At 37.9% G+C, this 22,372-nt stretch overlaps 2 protein-coding genes across 4 annotated transcripts in view; one reads left to right on the top strand and one right to left on the bottom strand.

Moving 5' to 3' along the window:
* FAM227B (family with sequence similarity 227 member B) overlaps positions 1 to 22,372 on the top strand; it is a 178,442-nt gene that overhangs the window by 76,819 nt on the left and 79,251 nt on the right. The window lies entirely within an intron of this gene.
* FGF7 (fibroblast growth factor 7) overlaps positions 1 to 22,372 on the bottom strand; it is a 58,272-nt gene that overhangs the window by 33,848 nt on the left and 2,052 nt on the right. The window lies entirely within an intron of this gene.

Below are 22,372 nucleotides of genomic sequence, written 5' to 3' on the forward strand. Positions count from 1 at the left end.
TTTCCAGACCATGGTTTTGTACTTTTCTCCACTAGATTAAAGAGCCTTTCATATGAGCAGCTATTTTATCCCCGGGAAGGTACTTATTCACTGTAATCAAGATGATGATGAACACTGAAGGAAAATCTATAAAATCAATGGATGGGAGTTTTTGTGTGAGTAAGGAGGCTTTAGAGGTTGAGTTTAAAACAAAATAGTAATATCTTATGTCCTCTGTTTCCCTACCACTTCCCCTTTTCAGGTCCCTTGGTTGTTCAGCAGCAATATCTAGGAGTGAGAGTAAAGTTTCGGTGCTGTTGCTGACCAATGCACTAGTCTAGTGCTGTGTCCCCAGAGGAGTGCTATAGCAATAGCAGTTTGTTCAACTTTTGACCTGTACCTTGAGAATTAGCGAACCAGTTTGCATAAAATCATAACCAGCCTGAATCTTATCCTAAAATTCTAAACTAAATCCTAAAGCATCATATTTTTTTTAAAATGTAAATCTCTCTATTAAAATGCTTTCCTTGTTTTGGCTGGAATTGGAAATACAGAAATACCATGAGAACCATCATGAGAAACCAGGACATGCTAGAAATCTTGCAAGAAAATTCCACAATATCTCCAGATAAGAGAAGTAGAGTAAATATGAATAAACTTCAGTTAAGAATGCCGATTGTTTATGTAACCAGACTCAATCTCAGAACTTTTTTGATTTACCCTAATCCCTATCATACACATTGCATGCTCATAGATTCTTTCATTTGCACACAACCACAGTCTTTCTCACACAGACATTTCCTTACTCGCAAATTCACTGGGCCAAATTCAACCTTGGTGTAAGTATGCCTACCTCCATTGTAATGAATAAATCTCCACGTGCTTACATCAAGGTTAACATTAGCTCATTTGCTCTAATGTACATGTTCAGTCACTCACAAACACATTCTTTGCATTCTTTGAGAGAGAATGCTTGGGAAAGACCATCACGCAAAAAAGACTATGAAATTAGATGTAGTTCACAAGATCTGACCTGAATTTGCCATTTTCTCAACTTGAAGCAAAATAACAGCACCTTTACATCTCTTTGAAAATGTCAGCCTTAACTGATATTGAGTGGAATTTTCAAAAGTCCATTAGGACCAGATTTGTAAAGGTATTTAGAAACCTAAAAATGCAGATTTTGAAAATCCCACTAGGTACCTAGCTTGCAATGAGTGTTTATTTGCATCGTTAGGCACCTAAATACCTTTAAAATCTGGTCCTAGGAGCACAATTCAAAGGTGTATCACATTTTTCAAGAAAACTTACCATTACGACAATTAAAATAAATCAAAACCATTAATAAAATCAATATGCCATAACACAGCCCTCTTAAATAAAGTGGTTTGAAATTTACTTTAAAAGAGACTATTTCCATCTCTCCACAGACTAAGGAGGGCCCTAGTACTACACATAGTACAGACTAAGGAGGGCATTCCATAGCCTTGAGGCTGCAGAAACAAAGATGTGGAAAATACCTGTGTTAGTCCTATCAACTATTAGCTCTAACAGTTCATTATCTTGGACCTCATAGCTCACATGTAATATATCTGAATACTATGACTGTGTACTATAAAGTATCAGCCACTAATCTGTTAAGGATTTAAACTTAATCCATGGCCACACCGGCAGCCATATCATCAGGTAGGCAGAATCCCATGTGCCCATCCCTGACAATAAATGAGCCACTTTTTTGGTAGTTTACAGTATAGTGTGTTGATATAGTCACAAAGGCATCAACTCTGTCACATCAGCCATTGAGACAGAAGACTGCATTCTGCTTATATTCTTTAAAATGGTAAAAACCTTCCTCTGACAACAGCTAACACTGAATAGTGTACTAAGTATTGTACAGCTTCAAATTGGGGAGCTTTGGGAATGCCCCTCTCCTCTCATTTCCTCTCTATCACAACTGGCACAATTCTTGTCATGCCTTTAGCATCTATTGATGTCATAGGTTTTAATGATCTCTACACACGTAATGTATAAGCAAACAAGTGTGTGGTGTGATAGGGAAGAGAGGTGAGGGGTTGTACAGCCTTAATGGTTTTGGATATATTCTGGTATTCACATGAGTTGCAAATGTTTCATTGCAGAAACACTTTCACGTAAATATAGTTGGATTTCTGCCTGCTGAAATTATATTTTATAACATCAAAATTTTGGGGGCCATATTTTATATGTAACCTCTAACATTTGTGTGTAATTTTGCGTGGCTGTATTTTTTATATACAGAAATTCAGACTTGTACACACAAAATGCATTTTCATCCAAAGTAAATGTTTTATTATTGTTATTATTTATTATTATTATTATTACAGTAGAACTCAAAAGTTTCAATTAAAGATTGTTGGAATTAAGCCTACAAAATGTACACATACAGTACAACCTTAGAGTTACAAACACCTCAGGTATGGAGGTTGTTTGTAACTCTGAAATGTGTGTTTACAACTGAACATTGACTTAATACAGCTTTGAAACTTTACCATGCAGAAGAAATATGCTGCTTTCCCTTTATTGTTTTAGTAGTTTACATTTAAGACAGTACTGTACTGTATTTGTATTTGCTTTTTTTTTTTTTGTTAAGTCTCTGCTGTTACCTGATTGAATACTTCTGGTTCCAAGTGAGGTGTGTGGTTGACTGGTCAGTTCATAACTCTGGTGTTTGTAACTCTGAGGTTCTACTGTATATTGGTTATATTTTAGGGTGTTGGACCTTAAGGACCAAATCCTCGTCCTACTGAAATCACTTCAGTTTAAATGGGATTAGGATTTGGCCCATAAAGAAAAAATCCTCTTCCAAGTCTCAGATCTGGGAAGTAAGAAGGTAATGGGATAAGAAATTATTTTCCCAAGAGCATAAGCTAATACTGGAGATACTCTGTAGAGGCATTAATATTCCCTTTTTTAGAGTGAATGGAGTGGTAATAAGGCCTGGAGAATATTCGTATTTTAAACCCTCCAACCCAATCCATATTCCTCTCTTGTCCTGCCCCCACTCACTCACTGCACACTGGATACTCAGCCCCTCCACACCAGACCCTGAGTCCCATTTCTGTTTTTCACAGAGGGCTCTCACATCCCTAGAGGAGGTCTGTGATGCACTGTATGTTTATCTGGACCTATGTTTTAAGCATAATCAGCTGATGTAAGTTAGAGAGTTCCATTAAAGCCCGAAGATCTGGCCCATAGTTTTCTTCCACAAGACCAAAAATAAACTGGTCATACAAAACAAGTCACTCACTCACTCATGACAAGAATCCTGAGAAAAAGATTAATCTTTACACCACAAAAAAAGTTTACAGCCATTATACATGGGAACTATTGTGTCTCAGTGCACCCAAATGCTACTATGAGCACTATACAAATGTCTGTAGTAATAATAATAATAGCCATATTAGTGATGCAAATGTATGAAGCTTACTCTAGTTTTAAAATGTTACAGGGTAAAAACTTTTTCATTAAAGACTATACAGAGAGTAGACACGCATCTGACGAAGTGAGTATTCACCCACGAAAGCTTATGCTCCAATACGTCTGTTAGTCTATAAGGTGCCACAGGACTCTTTGTCGCTTTTTACAGAGAGTATAACAGCGATAGCAACATTGTTGTTGGAGACATGGATAAGTTGCAGAGAAATAATTCTCATTTGAAAGAGAATCAAAAGGAGATTGGCAAGGAAAACTCCCTTTTCCCTAGATCCAATGTACATTTAATCATGTTAGGGAATGACATTTAAACTGGGGAGGAATGGACTTGCAGTACCCTAGAGTTTTCATGCACATGCTTGGGTGAAATCCTGGTCCCACTGAAATAAATGGCAAACTCCCTTTCACTTCAGTAAGGCCAGGATTTCACCCACCTTTTCCTTGATGAAGATGAGTTCTCAGACCAGTATTGGCCTGCTAAATCCAGGGTTGTGAGTTCAATCCTTGAGGGGGCCACTTAGAGATCTGGGGCAAAAATCAGTACTTGGTCCTGCTAGTGAAGGCAGGGGGCTGGACTCGATGACCTTTCAAGGTCCCTTCCAGCTCTGTGAGAGAGGTATAGGTATGAGGTAAAAATATTTTCTGCTGGGAAACAGGTCAAAGTAAACCTGACTGCATATTGCATATGGTACATATCAAATACTCCATCCTAAACAGAGTATTCCTCAACATTGCACTCAGATAAGAATGTGATGGGTGTCCTAAAAATACTTGGTGCAGAAGATCAGATAGATACAGTCAACACAGGTATATGTTAACACAAAACAGGTTATATTTATTGGGCTAACTGTGAATATAGTAAATTATATATTCCCATGAACTATTGATGACTCATATTAGATCAGAGCTAAAGGAACAATGAGGGAGTCAGTAAGTCATAATAACTACAGAAATTAAATAATATATCAGCATCTGATATTTTGTTTAGCTGATATGGAGATTTGTACTTAAAGAAGTACTTTAACAAGTAACAATTTTAAGTATTGTAGTGCTGTGATGTATCATGTCACCCTCAACTCAAGAAAAAACCCCACAGCATTGGAGCCATTTAAATAAAAAGCTATTTATGTTCATTGTTTATTTCTTGGATTTGGTTCACGTAGTGTCCTCTGGAATGCTGACATGACTGTACTGTTTCTTTCATTCTTTTCATATTCTGTTTCACGTTATTTCACAAAATTAACATTTTTTAAAGACATTACTTATTTGCACATCTTGGCCAGACTCTGTTTCCATTTGTACTGATTGGAGTTTGGTATTAGCATTTGAGGGCAGAGGATCAAGCCTTCTTTTGAGAGTTGAATCAGGCACTGTGGGCAGGTAGAGCCCTGCAGGCTATCCTTAAAGGGTTTAGGACCATATTTTAAATTATTACCACTAATCATCATCATCTTTGGTAGCTTTGCCTCCCTTCCCCCCATACATATTTTAACTTAATCTAAAGTCAAACTGAAATTAATTTAAGATGTATTTAATTCTTTTCTGAATTTCTCTCATCTTTCAGGTAAATGTTGAAACCATGTGTTGATTATCCTCAAATCCTATCTTAAAATCTTGGAAGAAAACCCTGTCATTTCTAATAAAACTATTACTTTTATTTAGCTAGTCTGTTAGCTCTTAAATTAGCATATTAAAATTTTTAAATGCACCCACACTGTTTGTTATGTTAAACAAACATTTGTCTGATGACTGAACATAAAAGCATTTATCTAGTCACTTACTCTAAATGGGTGTAATATTGCATAAGTAAATTTAGATGACTGAAATTCTGAGACTAAAGAAATTACAAATTACTTTGGATCCACTATAAATCCTATTGGAATTAGATTATCTAACATATGGATTAGAAGAATGCATAAAAAGAAAACTGTGCAAACGACCCTTATTGTTACCTAGTAGCTATTTACAGATTTTCCTTCTACAATCATTGTACTGTAACTAGAATTTCTGCCACTCGATGTTCATTATAATTCCCAGATACCCGCTACTTAGTATTATAGTAGTGAAGCATTCAGTGTATCATTTATTAAGAATGTTCATGTTAGACAAATATCAGATGGGTAGCCATGTTAGTCTGGATCTGTAAAAAGCAACAGAGAGTCCTGTGGCACCTTTAAGACTAACAGATGTACTGGAGCATAAGCTTTCATGGGTAAATACCCACTTCGTCAGACGCATGTTAGACAAAGTCACCCATTGTGTATTAAATGCACTTCCTGTAGTATCAGATTCATATTTTTAAATGCAGAATGACAACTTTTGGCAAACAAACTATCACTGGTATTGTTTAGGGTTACCATATTCAAACATTTAAAAAAGAGGACACTCCACGGGGCCCCAGTCCTGCCCCCAGCCCTGCCCCAACTCCGCCCCTTCTCTGCCCCCATTCCAACCCCTTCCCCAAAGTCCCTGCCCCAACTCTGCCCCCTCCTCTGAGCATCCCGCATTCCCCCTCCTCCCTCCCGCTCTGATCTAGGTTGGGGGTTGCTAAGTGCCTCCCTGCTCCCCACTCGCCCTGCAGCCTCTATGCCCCTGCCTGCCCTGCTCCTCCTTGCCCTGCAGCCTCTGCACCCCCCCCACCCCTGCAGCGTCTGTGCCCCCTGCTCCCCACTTGCCCTGCAGCCCCTGCACTCCCCCGCCCCTGCAGCCTCTGCATCCCCCCGCCCCTGCCACCTCTGTGCCCCCTGCTCCCCACTCGCCCTGCAGCCTCTGCGCTCCCTGCCTGCCCCGCCCCTGCAGCCTCTGCGCCCCCCCGCCCCTGCCACCTCTGTGCCCCCTGCTCCCCACTCGCCCTGCAGCCTCTGCGCCCCCTGCCTGCCCTGCCCCTGCAGCCTCTACACCCCGCCGCCACCTGCCCTGCTCCCCCCGCTCACCAGGCAGAGGGAGAGCTGCAGGCTCCACGTGGACTCAAACACTGCCGCGCTGCTCTGTGGGGGAGGAGGGAGCAGGGGAGGGGGAGGGACTCTGGCTGCTAGAGGCCCTAGTGGCTGCGAGCGGCTTTCAATCAGGCCAGGCGTCCAATCAGCCGCGCCGCACTCTGCATGAGGGGAAGGGGGAAATCCCGGACATTTCTACTTGATTAGAAATCTCCCCCTGGACAGCCATTTAAAGCTGAAAAACCCGGACATGTTCGGGGAAACCCGGACGGATGGTAACCCTAGTATTGTTTCATGCTCTGTTAGAAGCATGAAACAATATCAGTGATAGTTTGAGATGCTTTTGAGAAGTGATTTAGATTCTCTGGCTCCTTTGTGCCACTCCAACAGCACAAAGGGGCTAGAATCTGTCCAGGTGTCCCCAGCAGTGTGACGCAACTGCAGCAGGCATGCAGCTGGCATTGCTGACTTCTACATTACCCTCTCTGAAGCCACTAGCACAGAGGGCATATCAAGGTGTTGTCTTCTGTCCACAGCTGGCAGATGGCCTTTTGAGGATGAAAGCAAGGCAGGATAAATAAATCTATGCTGGGTCTGGAGCCAGCATAGAATCAGCCGCATGATCGGGAGCTGTAGCTTGCATCCCCACTTTGCCCAGCTGAGGAGAAACGGGGCTCAACTGAGAATATGGGCCTGTAACTGCATTGTGAAAATAACAGACTTAAAATATTAAATATTTGGATAACCATATGAATGTTGTATTGATCTTCAGAATGAGATCACTAATACATCATTTCACAATTCATGACCTCAAACTCTTCAGTAATTACAATGTCCAATTATGTGAAGGTAACAGTATTGTATGTTGTCCTATATCTTTTGTATTGGGGAGGACACTCCTCCAAGGCTCAAAGTTCATGTAGTTGTTTGGGAAAATTATGCTTTTCCTGTGTAATTTGTGCAGAAAGGGTAATTGTTAATTCCTCTGATATGTGGACAGGGTTACCCCTAAACTGAAAGGGGATATAGTTAGCAAAAATGAGCCAATAATATAAATTCATGAATAAAAAATTGTTTTTGTTGTTGAAATATCAGGCATGCAGCTTAATCTAGCCCCTACGAAAATCTGTTTTGTGTAATTTATGGAGACAATATGATCACTGGCCAGAGACTTGAGTTCTATTGCTTATCGTGTTGCAGACTGTGTAATCTTGGGCGACTCACTTAGGATAATATTTTTTAAAGTGCCTAAGTGATTTAGGAGCATAAGTCTCATTGACTTGCAGTTAGGCTTAGATAGTAAATCACTTTTGAATATGGATTTATCCTCCTAAGTCCTTAGGAGCATAAGGGTGCTTATGAAAATGCACCCCTTAATACCTTAGGTGCTTTTGAAAATGCACCTCTTAATACCTCCATACCTCAAAATTCTAAAAATTAAAAAAAAATTAAAAAGGGGTTGGGGAAATGAGAGGTGGGAATGATACTTATTCATATTTGTAAAATGCTTGGAGATCTAATCCTGAAATGTTCTATTCGTGTTTATTAAAATTTTGCCAACATTAGGGGTGATATTGTCCCAGTGATAAAGTGTTTTTGAACAATTTCTCCAATGTGTCAGGAAAAGATATGCCTTCCTTCCAGTTCACAAGGTTATTTTCTACTTTAATTTTCTAGCCAATGTGTTTGAATTTAAAACACATGCTTAAGTACTTTCACTGGATCAGGTCCACACTGTTCACAGGTGATTACTAGATCAAGCCTTTCCCCCTACCCCCCATATCATAAAACACCTGGATAATCTAGGATTGGTGCATGTAGTGCCAATGTTACCTTTTTGTTTAAACCAGCAACCTAGCCGTTACGTACATTTCCTGTTTTCCCCCTGTTCCTTTAGAATCTGGATGGAAGTGTAATTTTAGAAACTGTCACATTAAGTAGTTCATACTATACCCCCAAAATATAACAGAACAATACAATAGATTTATTCAAATTAAAGACAAAACAATAATTGAGTGCAAAATGTGTTAATTTACATAGTTTCCTTAATTCCTAGAAAGGTGTGGTAATTATCAACTCTTTTTGCATTTGCCATTATACTCTCTCCAAACTGATGGCTACAACCAATATATTTCTCAAGTCACATAGAGAAACAGCCAAAAAAATGAAGGTATGTCAGCTTGAGTCAAATATGTGCAATCAAGTAGTTTGTGCATCAGTGTATTAATTTGGACATTCAGGTGTCTACACTTTAATTCCAGAATGTAATTGCTATGTTGATATATTTACTAGATGGATGAATTGACCACTTTGGAACAGTGTTCTTGTAATCATATATTTTGGCATAAGTCTTCAGAAATAAATTCAAATTTTCCCTTTCTCAAATGTCTAGATATAGTACTTCATATTTTTTCATATGATGAGAAAAGTGTGAGTATATTGTGTGACAGGAATAAGAACAAACCTGCTAACAATTTCAGATTTTGTGAGTCTTTTTATGCCTTTCTGACATACTGGTTAAGAAACTCTTCTTGCTTGTTTTTCTGTTCTCTCTTTGGATCTAATGCCATTTATGGAAAAGAGGGGAATGACTGGCTCATTGCCTAAAACAGAGTAGGCAGGTTTATACACAGAATTTTTGTCATTATATTTGTGGCTTTCCCAAGAAATTTAATATTGAATGTAAAAATATTATTATTAGTTAGTAAATGTCAGCAAGATGTATCAAATACAATATAAACCTATACTGACTGATCACAATTTACTAAAGTAAACAAAATGTCTCCAAGCCAAATTATGTGAAGACAGATGGAGATACTTTGTGGAATAAAAGTTGGAAAGTTATTATTTACTAGGAAAAATAATGCAGAGAGCCAAATCATTGAGAACAGAGTCCAATTTATTAAATTTTATCCACAGCTTTTTGCTTTTAGTTCTTAAGGTGTCTTCTAGATTATATAAATTGCTTAGTGCAATTTTAGGAATACACTAATGCTGTAAATGCAGCAGCCATTATATGGCATGCTTGGCAATAGCTTGGCTATATTAGACATTACAACATATTTTTGTGTGTGTTATTTTTTGGGGTGGGGGAAGGTAAGTGAAGGAGGAAATTTTGGCCAGCATTACTCTTTTCAGGATACTTAATTTCTATTAGGACTGCTATTAAAAAAAGAAAGGCTTCATTTAAAAGGGTGGCCTGCCTCTTTAAGGGCCAGAAGGCCTTGGGCCAGTCAGCCCTGTTGAACTGTTCAGTTAGCTGTACCCTGCTACACCTGTGCAGGGTGTGGGACTTAAAAGGAGGAAGAGGCAGCAGGTAGGAAATTCTAGGGACATTCTACTAGAGTCTTAAGGAAAGAGCTGGCATGTGTGTGCTCTGTAGCTAGCACAGAGGTAGCAGATAAGCCAAAGAGGAGAAAAAGCCCTAAGGATTAACAGTTTAGGGGGAAGTTAGCCTCCAGAGGAGCAAGTTGTGGCAGGGAACTGTCTGTAAGAAGAGTGGGCAAAGGGCTCTGTAGAGCCTGAGTAGCAGTGAACTGCCTGAAAAGGGTTACTTGAAAATGTAGAGTGAGCCTGAGTAGGGCAGAGTCCCCTGGCTGGGGAGGAGAGAAGATGAGGTAAGAAACCAGGCTTGAGCTAGGAACTGGCTAAGCACCAAGACCTGCTGGATGCCCTTGGTGAGAGAACAGACCTGATCTGGATGGTTGGGTTGATTGTAGCACCGGTGTTGCCAGTGAGACAGCCTATTGGGAGTCTGCTTATAAAGAAGGGGACTGAAGCTGAGCTGGGGGAGGGGGCTGCAGGCTCCTTTATTTTGTTGATTTTTGTCCTTTTTGACCCCAGAAGGAGTTGAGTATTTTAAAGTACCTTGGTTGAAGATTGTCGTGGGGAAACTGACGAGCATTGTCATGCTGTGTCTTGCTGCAAAGGGACACTCCAAGAGGGGAGTCTTATAATACAGGTCTGTCATATCTTACGCTCATTTAATATGCGCGATTTCAGCTTTACGCGGTCGGCCAAAAAAAAAAAAAACCCCAAAAAAGAGAAAATCAACAATTTCAATACTGTACCTGTAGTGTGGGCGATTTTGCCCTCCATTGAACTCAATGTAATTTTGACTATATGTGGTTTTCACTTTACGTGCTAACCGTGGAACGGAACCCCCCATGTAAGATGAGCCAGACCTGTACTTTGTCTCAGTGGGGGAAATCTTTTTGTAACCAATTAGTTTGGGAGCAGCTCTATGAAGTTGCACCAAGCCTGGTTGTTCGTTTGTGGGGTTTTTTGGTTTTTTTGTAGCTAAACATAAAATACTTGTATGCATGGGCCCCATTTACTTTATCATAGATATACTCAATCTGTTGCTAAAGGTTATTTCAGCGGTCAGTGAAGTAAGTATCAGGAGGGCTCCAAAGAGGTTAAATTCATTTCAGCTATGAAGTCCAACAATCACAGCTGCATGGTCCTTCCTCATTATCCTATTCCTCACCAAACTATTAGGCCACTATGAAGACCCCACCTGCTGACTGAAGCTGCATTTCTGAAATGCTACTCTCCAGCACTGGTGGCAGCCCTTGCATGTGAAGCCTAAATGTTGTGGAGAGATTTGCATTTGACTTTCTCACCAGACTGAATTGTGCCTTTGCTCAGCAGGTGGCCCTTAGAAGCAAACCACTCTGCTAGAAAACATAGCCAAGTCAATACTGTCAGCATCATGTTCACTCTGTGGGGTTCAGTTTTCGCGCTCACCCTCCTTCAGAGCTCCTGTCAGAGAGTGCGGCTTTTGTTTTCACCAGGACTTTGTGGCAGTAGGGATGCCTCCTTTGGCTATCCTGCCCTCCTCTTCTCTTAAGCCAGTATCACCCTCTTTTGCCATCTTATCACCCAGTGGATCAGCTAATAAGCCTGTGTAGTGGCTTATTCTGTTGGATGCCAATGTAAAACAGAAAAACACTTAACCTAATATGTCAGATATTACCTCTGAGTTTGTCGACCATGCGAAGGAATGACACACAATCTTTGATATTATACCAGTTTTAAAGATTGTTGTAACACAATAGTTAGGAATCAAAGATTGTACTGACTTTTCCACACAACTGATATGCACATAAAGTCCTACATTGGCCCATTCATCATTTATAACTGTGAACACAAGGAGGCAATTTAGGGCTCAATGATCCTATTTTCCATGAGCAGCTGTAGGCTTTACAAGCACTAGAGATGCATATGTAAATTTGGCCGGTGTAACATTTGAAAATTTGTTCCTAGGATTTCAATCCTAGATAATAAATTGCATAATTCCCCTCTAACAAATTCCCAGTAATCAGTGGTTTACTCACAGACAGTAGTGTACACAGCCACTTAAATATTTAAATGTCAAATTTTAAAAATTGGAATCAATGCACTGTTCTAAAATTGTTAGATTATTGGTGCAAACTCAATTCCCATTAGTTGTAGTTTTTGAGCACACGGCTTTATAATTAGAAATGTGTCATGCATGCAGTTTCAATGTATCAAGAATAAAAAGACAGACGAAGTTTGATCAGCTTCTTTTCAAAGTCTACAGCACCTCCCTGTGTCTATTAACACATTTAAAAGCAAGCTAGACGTGGAAGAAATGGAAGTAAAGTGAGGCATATTTATTAAAATTTCTTCTATGAAAAAATATTTAAAAGCTCATGTAGCAATGCAGGGGATTTTTTTGTCATCCAAAAACTTAACTGGTCTGTTTACCAAAATGTACTGAGTTTGGATTAAACTGATGAGAGTAGGATGGTTGGTGATCGTTGCTGCCTCTGAAGCAGATACTATTTTGGTTACAAGAGTTATGAAAGTGGGCACAATCCTTATTTACACTTATGGTTACACATTGATTTATTAACACCCTGACTCTGATTTCCTTTGGATGATATTCTGCTTAAAAAAAAATCATATAGCATGTTTTTTGTTAAACCAAATGTCTGGATCGTGTTGTCATGCCAGCCTATTGTTTCAGCCTTAAGTGTCAAATTCCCAATATAGGATTATGCCTACTTAACTATCCCCATATTCTCTGAAAATCATAGCAGAGCTACTAAATCCAGTGAAAAATTGCTTATGCTTACAAATGTTAAAATAAGCTTAGAATGTCAAGTGAAAACCTAGATGCTTTCCCGCTTCCCATTCCCAAAGCAAAAGCTAGTTACAGCAAATTAAATCCAATCCTATAACCTTACCTAGACTGGTAAAAATGGGAGCCATATTTCACTGCCAGTGGTAGCAACCTGGGAAGCTGTAGTATAGACAGAACTCAATCATTTTACCTGTCTTTTGGCTAGCCCTATTTAGCCTGCCTGAGCACAGTTTATACTACAGCTGCTGCTATTGCTACCACAGGTGGACTGCACCAGTGGGTCCTAGCATTGAATTACAGCTCCCATTATAGCCAGTTGAAATGGAAGCTATGCTTACACAGACAGAAAATCATATTTTACAGAAATATCCACAAGAAAAAGTGAGAAGCTGAGATACTATGTCAAATGTCTGTATTATAATGCTGATCTATAAACTAAATATAACATACTGAAATGTTATTTTCTACTATAATTTAATGACAATAATTTAAAATATTATTTCCCAAGATAAAAAGCTCTTCAGATGGGATAAACTGGCATAACTCCATTGATTTTAATGAGGCTAGGCAAACATACACTAGCGGAGCAGCTAGACGGTTACGTTTAGAATACCTGGTGTTCTGTTGATAAATCCTATGAATATTAGGTTAATTTAGTAAGCAGTACATGGGAGTTATGTGAACAAATCCCATTATAAATTCAACTTCACCTTGTCCTTCGTTTCACAAGCTAAATGCATAACATGTCAATAAAGCATATTGATTGCAACAGTATTTTTACTGCCTCTGTGTGTTATGCGTGCGGTTGTCAGCCACATCTGTGAATATCCATTTCCAGCTTTTCAACACCAATTGTTACACACAACTTTTTCCATGCATACAAATGATGTAATGCATTATGAAACTTGTAGTCTGACAATACAGCAGCTATAATTGTTAACCTCTATTGTGCTCTTGCTGTATGAAACTCAGTTTCACTGTTAACATTTGTTTAATTTTTTTCTAACTTACTGGTCAGTTCATATGACACTTCCATCAGCTCGTATCCAGAAATCAAAATGAACAATAAAGTCAACGGTTAATATAGACAGCTGAAGTTCAGCTTCTAAATATAGTCATAGATGGTCAATTATGCAAGAAAGCAATGTTGCATGCTAGGAAAGTAATGTTCTTTACTTGCCTAAATTAATTGTGCAGTGATGAGGAAAGTGTTCCATAGTATATTATTATGTGATACATCTTGAAACATGGAGCATTATGAGTACATACTTACAGATGTCTGGGATATTACAGAATTCCAAAGTTAAAAATAAATAAAATCACACAGTCCCATTTACTCAGTACTCAAAGACCCAACAAATCTAAAAATGTTACTTTCAACAATTCAAACAACACAGCTGGTTTGAAGTGGCAAACAAGGAGATCCCATGCCTTCCAACAAAGACTATATTAGGAATCAAAGTGACTACCAAAGTACTGTAATTTCTATATAGCAATCTGGAAAAATACTTATTGCACTGAGATACCAATTGAAACTGTATACTCCTCTGTCTAGATAGTAAATTATGCCTCATTAAGCTTTTTCCAGCTCCTGATTCAACATATGTCATTTTAGTAAAAGGTATTTACTACATATAACAATACTACTTTTATTGTCAGCTTTTATAGGGCTTTTCATCCATAATCTTAAAGTTCTTTAAATCCCATTTTGCAGATGGAGAAACAGAGATAAAATTACTTGCCCAAGGTCACTGAATAAGTAAGTTGCAAAAACTGGAATAGATGTTAGGCCTCCTGATACCCAGTCCAGTGCCACTAGACCACATGTCCCCACAAAATGGAGAAATGTCATTTCATTCCATGTATTTTCCTAGAAAATGTGAGCTCAGTGCAGTAATGTGAGATGTTGAACCAAGATAACTTAACAGATTGTAAACATTGACAAATATGGCTAGGTTGAGAAGAGGCAAAGTAATTTATCCTTTTAAAAATATATGTCTATATTCTTCAACTGCAACTGAAACTACACTGAGGAGTCATTAAAAACTCATCACTTGCCACGGAGTTCAATATTAAGTACAGAAAGATTCAGTTATTACTGCAGTTACATGGTCAAGATATCTCTAGGATTTTGATTCTCCACAGTCTTGCTCCTTGTGTGGTCATTTACACTTGTGCAAAGTGAGAGCAAAGTGAGTATAAGTGCTACCATTCTAATTTAGTAGTATTTTACACACACTTTGCACAGGTGTTAAGGACCATGCCATACATAAAGCTGTGGAGATTCACAGGTTATGGCACAGATTTCTCAGGCCATCTGAAGAGCATGCAGCTCAAGTGTCTTTAAGGGACCTTTATGATCCTGGGGCTGCTAGGTACCAGTTGTCCCAGAACAAGTTAGAGCAGCATGGAGACTTGTCTCTTGAACCAGCTGCCAATGGATCCCAGAGAAAAGTTGGATGCAGGGGTACCCCAGCCATATCGGTTTTCTACTGGCTATGCCCCCATTCGCTGGCTGCCGAGAGAGAGAGAGTGTATGTGTGGGGGGGCAGTATTTAGTAGTAACCATTAGAGTGGTCCTTCTCCACTTGGGATTTTCTTAGGCAAGATAAATAGCCAAATGGCCAGATCTACTGGCTTTAGGTCCACTCACAGCTACAGGAGTGCTCTAGAGAGAAAATTGGGGTCTATATGACAGAGGTCCCAAATATTGCTATATATATGAAACACTTTCTCCAGTGTAATAAATTACAAGAGTGACCATTAGAGTTCAAGTCTGAAGCAAACTCAGACTAGAGTTTATCATGCTTTGAGTCCTGGATCTCAATTAAACCTTCAATGTTTGCAAAACTTCAACTGCAATGTGCACTCATGGATTTCCCATTTGGGTAGGGTATACATCTGAGTTTTTCATTAAATCAGGCACATACCCATTGGGAACTATGAATTTTATCCATAGCTGTTGAGAAGAATATGCTAAGGGACTCTGAAATGCTGCCTTTGAAATATAATATCATTTAAAGATAAACCTTCCCAATAATTAGATAGCGAAATGAATCCTCACCAATCTTTATACTATGTGTAAATTTAATAACAAAATAAAAATGTGTATCATCATACAATCATATGATCGAACATCTAATATTTTAAAGTAAAAAAATAAAATAAACTATTTAAAATCACCATTACTGTTTAAAATAATGCTGATTCCTGTAGCAATTTCAGTATCCATGGATTAAAAAGATCTATTTTTTAAATTATTTGTTTTCTTTCAAAGGGGAAAATTGGAGGATACATAGAAGAAGGGGGTGAACTTTCATCAGAGATCATGGCTGGGCTGTAGTTTTAAATCTGCATAAATCAGCTTCAGTTTACATAGGACATTTTTAAAGGATAGATTGTTCAGGCAAACTGGAGAATAGGAGAAACTTGCTCTTTAGAACAAATACCTTTCATTTTTCCTGTTCTTTCATTAGAGCTAGTCAAAACTTTTCAAAGGAAAGAGTATTTATAAAAAAAAGTCTTCATCAAAAATAATTTTTGTTAAATACTGACATTATGAAATTTTTTTTGCCAGAAATGTGCCTTATTTTTTTGTCTAAAAGGTTATCAGAGATAATCAAAAATGTCATCAAAATGTTTTTTTTTAGATTTACTAGCAAAGTTCTTGGGAAAAGAAATTGATTGCCATTTTGTTAACCTTATCAGTAATGTATTCTATAAGTATTTTTAAATTCAATACAATTTTTAAAAAAGTGAAAAATGGGTCAATTTTGAACACATCAAAATGAAAAAATTAAAATATCAAAATTTTGAAATTAGTTTGCAAAATTGGGTTTTCATTTTTGACCAGCTCTAACTTTATCATATGAAAGGCTCCAGATCTTACAAGAAAACTCTAGGTTGTTTACTCTAAGTTCCAGAGTCATACAACCATGTAAAAATAAAGATTTTTTTTTTTAATCCACCCTAGCAATAATAAAATTTAATTCAAAGACGCTTCCACTTTCCACTTCTTTGTGGAAGGAAGTACTTTACCCATTGATTTAAAGGAGAAACAACAATTTGTACATTTTTTTTAGAAACATTTCAAGTTAAATTTTTAATTTTTTATAGGTAGACTGGTTCTGGAATTTGTTCATTAAGAGAGATTGTATCTGTTCCACTTGGGAGAGTTTACAATCTCCTCCACTTTCAAGAATGTTTTGAGGTGAGACAGGATATGATGGAGTGCCAAACTCTTAACCTCTTATTCAAAATAGTGAGCAGTTTGGTTCAATATGACTTATGTGAATAAGCATTTGCCAGTGAGAAAGGTAGTTCAAAATCTGATCTAGATTAAGGATAAAATTACCTGGCAATCATGGTGTTTTCTGGTTGTTGTTTCCTTAGATACAGTCATTCTATTTTTATACTTTGGATTATAATCTATGCCTTTTCTATACTAAATCTAGGATATGTCTACAGATCAGCAGGAGATATTACAAGATGGTTCAGCCTTGTATGTCTTTTGTATCACATTTGCTGGAACCCAATTAAACCTGAGTTTCCATTCTTGGCATTGCATACCAGTTTATATAGTTTTATTCTATTGTCTGGCTATACCAAAAGAAGTACAGGAGGTATTTGACATGGGTTTAATCAGGCCTCAACTTTATTATTAGATATCTGCGACTGCCCAGCAGATAAAAGTGTACAGTGCAGGTAACCCCGTGTTTGTTCTGTAATTACCTGGGGGCTTTTTACCAGCTCCCCCTCTTTTTTTCCATCCAGGTCCTCCAGCAAATCCATTGCTGGAACCTTACCATCCACCACCCCTCGTAGGAAGGTTAAGGTGGGCTATAAAAATGGGGGGTTAGCTCCTTACCGTACCAATCATAGGACTCCCCAACCACCCCCATTTGTTCCTTTAGCGAACATGTCTTTTTAAGTCCTTTTCCAAGCCATTTATTTGGTCACTGTACACTTTTCCTATGGAGCACCTGCACTGGACCTCTGCCTTACACTTAAATAATGAGTTGCAACATATAGCCTACCGTCCTTCATGCCATGCATGAACAGAGCCCTTCCTGAACTGCTGTGGGGAAGCCAAAAAAACCCCAACTGTACCCAAGCCAATATGGTGATAAGGGAAAAATTCCTTCCGAGCCCCCTAATAAAGAGGGGGCTAGCGTAATGCCCACTGCAGGTCTTGACCAAATCTGGTATTTTACCACCTAAAGGGGAAGGAGGGTGTGTCCTGCTTCAGCCTGCTCTGTGTAAAAGGAAGGCTTCAGGTGCAGAGCTGCTCCTTTTAAATCTTGCATTCCTAGGGGATGAGTCAGCGACCACACTGACCGTTTTCAGCAGTTTTCATCTCCTCCCCCCAGCCATAAAGCACTGTTCCCTTCATTCAGCCAGCCAGCCAAACACCCCACCCCTGCCTAAAGGTGCCAGGGCAGTTGCGTTAACAATGCAATCATGTTGGCTTTTTGTGCATGTGGGTATACAGTATGTAGCAGTTTGGTCCACTTCTAGATTAAATTTGTTAATTTTCAGTGTGGTGGGGTTTAGAGTTGGAGGAGGTGAGGTTTCAGGTTTGAGGTTCAATATGGGCTAGAGTTTAGGTTTGATTAATGATGCTGAATCTTGTGTAATGTTCTTATAATATTTTGTCCAAAACAGTAGAAGTCTCACAAGGCTAAGTTTGTGTGTGACATTTCTGCTTTTTGTGCTAAGATCTCATTAGAACCTCATTTCTTGGAGGAATTTTGGCCTCATCCAAAACAGAATGGGGGTGGGGGACAAGGTACTTCCTGGTTTGAGAGGTGGCTTGATACTGGAAATTCACATCTAAAAACTCTCTCCCTTTTTTAAATGGTTATGATTCAAGATTCTGGGGAGGCTTTTGCAATAGTTAAGAAGCCATTTGTCCTCAGAATGAAACTTCAAGACCAACAGAGCATGTAAATTCCTAGAGCGTCATCCAGTCCTACTTGTAAATCCTTTCAGATGGAAGTCAAAAACAGAGCTTATTTTGACTCAATTTTGCACAAAAACTAATACATCTGCAAGACTTCCATAATTAGAATTGAAATGATGGGAGGATCAAGCAGTAATAAGGGGAAGCTAAATTTATTTCAAAAGGTAGCAATTGATCACTAAGAGATCTATCCCACACCTCTCTGCTCCACTTGCTTGGCCTCATTCTATTACTGAGACAGGAATACCTTCTCAGTCTGTATTTCATGTGCCAGTTTCTCTCTGTAATTAATGGAGAGAAATGTTTGACTGTTGACTCGGAGAAGCAAACTTGGGCAAAGTACAGTAAATGGGAGTGGAAAGCAAAACTGAAATTAAATATTCTGAAGGGCTGAGGCTTCTGCCTCACATCTGTCTCTTGATGATTATTTTAGTGTTCTAGTGAGAGGCTCTGGGCTCTTACCCTGCACTTCAACTTTGAGCCTGAAGAGTGGGGTTATTTCTGTCAGATGCAGAATGATTTCCTTTGCCTAGTGGTGGGGAGTATACTATCTTATGATTGACCAAATTTACTCTGTAGTTTTCAGCTGTATGGCCAAGAGATGAGTCTCTACCAGCAGATCTAGAGATGTTTGATACAGAAGGTCTTGTTCCAAGGGGGAAAAAACCCCGAATGATTTACAATTTTTCAATAGCTATTCATTTTTAAATATTTATTTGAAGTTCTCCTTACTGAAATGTGTGTGTGCAATAAACATTCTTCTTATGCCTAAGGGGGGTCATCATTGATCTGGCCCAGAATTCAGCAATTTGCTTTGCTAGCACAGAAGATGTGAAGATTAGGTTAGATTTTTGGGGGAGTGCTATTTCTTGGACTCAACCAAGCTGACTAAATTGTTACAATAAGTATTTGTAACAAATTAACTTTGAATTATGAGACATGAATTTGAGATTAATATTAAGGAGTTGCTTCAATATGTTATGTAGCAACAATCAACAATGTACAATTGTACATCAAAGTCTGCTTGATGAATGTGTTCTATTTTCTATGTTTTTCATAGGGCCACATTTTTGTGACCACATTCTATATATTAGGAGAAGTTTCATGTGCAAAGAATTACATATTAGATTTGGCCCTGTTTTTATTACTTATTGACTCCTCACAGTCATTGATTTGCATTCTTTGGTACCTCAGATCCATAATCTTGATTAATGTGAAAACCACCATGTATTTCGTCCTTCTCAAGTTGCCAGTGCAACATGATGGTATGTCATCCATGAAAGATGTCTAGTTGTGAGGAAGCTTTGCCTATTGTCCGTGTTGTACAATACATATATGGTATATGGATAAAGTGTTGATTTCTGTCTGCAAGACTGTCAATCTGGCATCTTTCATTTACACTTAAAATACATTAACACTTAAATATTTACAATGAGATTTCCCTACTTGAATCTGAGTTTATCGCATGCGTCTGATAGTGAACTAGCAGATAGAGGGGTGTTCTACATCTGTGGCTTTATGACAGGATCTAGTTTAGATTCTCTCCTACATTCAGGATACAGGAAACCACAGTGTTTTTACATCAGCATTTCTATTTCTTATGGGAGAAAGTTGGGGTTTCCTCTTTCAAATGTAAAGAAATATTTTTGCATTGTTCTAAGATTATACAGTGGGGCTGGCAGCATAGAATATGAAGACATTTTTCAGAGCAGCAACTGAATCATTGACAGCCACAGAAGCTGGTTGACTCTGATGTAACTCTTTTGGGGTATCATCCATGCAGATAAAATGAATGGTCTGGTTTACCACTTCCAGCACTGAGCATTGCAAACTAGTGAGTCACCTAACAGAGATGATTGAAGTTTACACACGTGGATTTGTCCATTTAGGTAATAGATATAATTTTAAAGACACGTTAGGTAAAAATAAGAGGTGTTTGAGTTTATTGCTGTAAAAATAAAATTTGGCTGGGGAAAGCAAATTAGTCCAATCTTTTTCATATCAGAACACAGACTGGAAATGTGTTTAGTATATGGCCATAAACATATCTTCAGAAAGATTTCTTTCATGTTCATTTGCACTGAGGGTATGCCTCCCCCACACACACAAAATCCCCAAACTGTAGGCATCTGAATTAAATCAAGAGGAAATAAAGTGAGTTTCTTCTGATTTATATTTTGATTTGATAATACACAGGAGGTCCTCTGAAAATACTACCCTGTTACCATTGCTAAATTGATTTCTCCCATGCCCTCTATCTGTGTATTGTTTTCTCTATTCTGCTTATCCAGCAAAAGCACTAAAGTAATTATCTCCTAGTATATGCAGAAGATGAAGTACAGCAAGCAGATTAAATTTAATATGCTGGGAGACCTCCCGCCTTTTTGTGCGTAAAATTACATGTGGCAGAGACATCTCCTTATCGCATTCCTGATTTAGTAGATAAAGTATTGAGGATTTTGTTGCCAAAAAAACCCAAACTTTGAGGCAAATATGCTACATTTAACTAAAAACCTAGATAGTAGTAATTGAATCCTAAAATAAACACTTATTAAAATCATTAGTATGCAGCAAAAACATGGAATCACAGATTAAGAGCCTTTACTTGAATTTGAAATAATGTTAAATTATGAACCAACATATTGATGAAAGAGCATGGTATAATGAAAAGCAAATTTTCATAATTATTCGGTAATGTGATGCTATAAACTCATCTAGCGAGACAGTATAGAAGTAATAAACATAAAATATGATTGTACTATGCATTAGTGTTGCAAAAAAAATCAGAATACTTTTTATGTAGAAACAGTTAGGATGAAATCCTGGCCTGATTGAAGTCAGGGAGCCAGGATTTCACTTGTAGATATAGTTCTGTGGTCTTTACTCTGGCAATGTCCCACTGGAAGTCAATGAGAGGTTGCCTGAGTAAAAACCAACTTAAAAAAATCGCTGGATTTGGCCCATGGCCAATAAACTGATGTTTTACATTTCCCAAGCCATATGGTTATACATGATGTAATAGACTGTAGAAAAAAAGGAGACTGGTATAAAAACAAATTTTAAAAAGAAACAGTAAAAATTGCAAAGAGAACTTTGAGTTATGTAAGATGCCTGATGCTAGTTATAATCATGAAGTAAATATGATGCAGTACAATACTTGAAAAGAATAAGAATTTGTTTGGGGAAAAAAAAGTAAATTTTCAACTGAAAAATTACTAATATTACCATCTCTCGCACATAGATTTTTTTTTTTTTTTTTTTTTTTTGCTGTTCTATAATGCTTCCTAATTTATATGGAAAATAATAGAATAACATTGAAAAGCATCACAGGACAGAAATTTGTTGTTTAATAAACACTGTTCACTAGACCAACATATACCTCTGACACTTTAAAGCAACAATAATTTTATACTTATTCTCATTTAAGTGCTACAATGTATAATTCTCTGTATTTTTCTTCTGTCTTAAATAAATTATGCACCAGTTTTCTTGAAGTAGATGTGGTATTTGCCTAAATTTACAATTTTGTACACAAATTGTCAAATGGGTAAAATCAGTGCGTGCAAACATAATATCTTAAAATAGTTGTATATGAAAATAATTTTAAATATTGATATAGGTGGATCAGGATTACTATCAAACACGCTTAGTCCATGCTAAAAGTATATTTAGTATAATTTTACATGTCCACCCTCTCTGGGTGATTGATGTTTTTGGAAGTGAGAGAGGAGAATATTTTTTCATTATCCTAGTAATAATGAGCTGTAGAAGCAATAATAGGTTTTATTCCTAGCCTGGCAAATTGTGCAAATGGTTTTGCAAGGCAATTTTCATAATACTTTCCATTGAATTTTCTAATATTGAATATATTTTAATTGTTCAATCACACATACTGAGCTTGTAGGTTGTTTG

The sequence above is a fragment of the Chrysemys picta genome, chromosome 10 (assembly GCF_011386835.1).
Source record: "Chrysemys picta bellii isolate R12L10 chromosome 10, ASM1138683v2, whole genome shotgun sequence".
Lineage (NCBI taxonomy): Eukaryota > Metazoa > Chordata > Testudines > Emydidae > Chrysemys > Chrysemys picta.